Here is a 2,339-nt window from a genome sequence, read left to right as displayed (position 1 = left end):
AATGCCAAGAATCATAATGTCAGTGCACAGATTATATAATGATAAATGCATGTTAGTAAGTAGATCCTATGGTTATTTTAGAGAAGAACCAATACAAAATGCCCTAGATTAGGGTACAAGCATGACAACAAACAAATCACCTTGACTAACAGATCAAAAAATTTTCCCATGTGACACAGTGCTTTCAGCTTCCTGAAATAGCTGTGGTTTTTTTTCACTATTAAACTTCATACAAATCAATGCCAAAAATGAATATAATTAACATAGCATTTTAACTTATTGAGGTTGTGGTTTCTTTTTAGAAAAAGAACTTCACAAATTCCATGTCAAGGAAAAAAAAAGACTGATGCATGTAGTAGAGGTTGTAAATCAAATGTGGAAAATAAAAGCATCAAAGCTGAGCCAAAGATCTCAACAACTGGGAAGTTTGTACATATGTAAACCATAAATCTTAGAGAACTGAGGACCAAGCAATCGCTAGTGTCACCAGGGTCCATATTATAGTGTTAAGAGGAATTTTATATTTTAAATATTTTTATAAAATTTTACAACTTTACATTTCATGAAGTATTTTATACATGTCATCTTTTCACAACAACCAGCCAGGCTACCAAAGTAAAGATTATTTTTCTGATCANGTGTACCTAAGTCTGAGAACCAATGCAGCCAGCCCACAGCAAGTCTTCTAAAGTTAACTGGCCACTGAGCACTTGGTCCCTTTGTTAACAGTCATTGATGACCATGGTGGTAAAAATATGATGTGATTTCTTAAAGCCTCTAATCATAGCATGCCCAAGAGACCAAAATATGGGGTGGCTAACTCAATAAACTCAAAGCTTTTCTCAGTGAGTTATCATGATGATACCCCTTAATGGGACATCAAGGATAATGAAGGGGAAAATCTGTAAGAATTCACCACCTGATACACCCACTTTAGAAAAGGAAATTACCAACAAAATCAGGAATTAAGAATGAATTAGTCTGGGTCCCTGGATGGCTTAGTCAGTTGGGCGGCTGACTTTGGCTCAGGTCATGATCTCACCGTTTGTGATTTCAAGCCCCGCGTCGGGCCCTGGGCTGACAGTTCAGAGCCTGGAGCCTGCTTTGGATTCTGTGTCTCTCTCTCTGTCTGCCCCTCCCCTCCTCATGCTCTGTATCTCTCTCTCACTCTCACTCAAAAATAAACACTAAAAAAAATAAAGAAGAAATTAAAAAAAAGAATGAATTAGATGATTAATGAGCTAGATCTTTATGTATTAACATGGGTAGCTCTCTAAGACACACCACTGAATAAAAAAACATTTTTTTAACCTTTATTCATTTTTAGAGACAGAGACACAATGTGAGTTGGGGAAGGGCAGAGAAAGGGAGGCACTGTCAGCTGTCAGCACAGAGCCTCACATGGGCCTCAAACCCACAAAGCTTGAGATCATGACCTGAGCTGAAGTCGGGCGCTCAACCACTGAGCCACTGAGATGCCACTGAATTTTTTTTAAAAAAGCAAACTGCAGACCAACACATACGGTACGACCATTTATGATATATGCACCAATATATAAAACAATACTCTAGGGGTACCTGGGTGGCTCAGTCAGTTAAGTGGCCGACTTTGGTTCAGGTCATGATCTCACAGTTGGTAGGTTCAAGCCCCACTTCAGGCTCTGTGCTGATAGCTTTAAGATTTACATTACTTCAAATTAAATAAAATTGAAAATTCATCTCTCTCAGTCTCACTAGCCACACTTCAAGTGATCAATAGCCACCTGAAGCTAGTAGCTTTTGTACTAGACAAGACAGATCTTTAACATTTCCATCATCACAGAAAGACCTATTGGAATGTACTGGTCTAGAAAGACATATTCATAATGGTAGTTGGCCTGGCTGAGAAGTGGGGGTTTGGGACAAAGGTGGGATTGAAACAGGGATTGAAGAATTTCAGCCTTACCTGTAAATTTTGCCTAAAACATTTTTTTTATTTTAAAGGGAAAGCACTTTTATTTCTTGCATAATTTAAGTAGTATTAAAAACCAGAAAGGTAGACATTTATTAAAGATACACAAAAATACACAGGAAGCATGGAAATTTTTAAATATCCTGCTGGGAGCTCTGGATTAATATGTGTGGAATATTACAAATATTCCAAGGTTCTGAAAAGAAATACAAACAAAAAAGCCAAGCATAGCTGATTAAACCAAAAAGGTTAGTGTCTGGGGAAAGACATCCTTTTAAAAATGAATTAAGAAAATTCAAATGAAGAAAACAGGGCAGCTCACAAGTACAGAGTAGAAATTAGGTGGGCTAGAAACATTATCTAAAGGTTTATCTATTATAGTAGTTCT

The 2,339-nt window shown here is 37.2% G+C and overlaps 1 protein-coding gene across 1 annotated transcript in view; it reads right to left on the bottom strand.

The window, feature by feature from the left end:
* The window catches only part of OCRL (OCRL inositol polyphosphate-5-phosphatase), a 49,950-nt gene that overhangs the window by 18,368 nt on the left and 29,243 nt on the right, over positions 1-2,339 (bottom strand). The gene's annotated exons all lie outside the window — the stretch shown is intronic.

This window comes from Crocuta crocuta, unplaced genomic scaffold (genome assembly GCF_008692635.1).
Source record: "Crocuta crocuta isolate KB4526 unplaced genomic scaffold, BGI_CrCroc_1.0 scaffold1133, whole genome shotgun sequence".
NCBI lineage: Eukaryota > Metazoa > Chordata > Mammalia > Carnivora > Hyaenidae > Crocuta > Crocuta crocuta.
The sequence above is the reverse complement of the archived record's forward strand: the minus strand, read 5'-3'. Positions and strand labels throughout refer to the sequence as shown.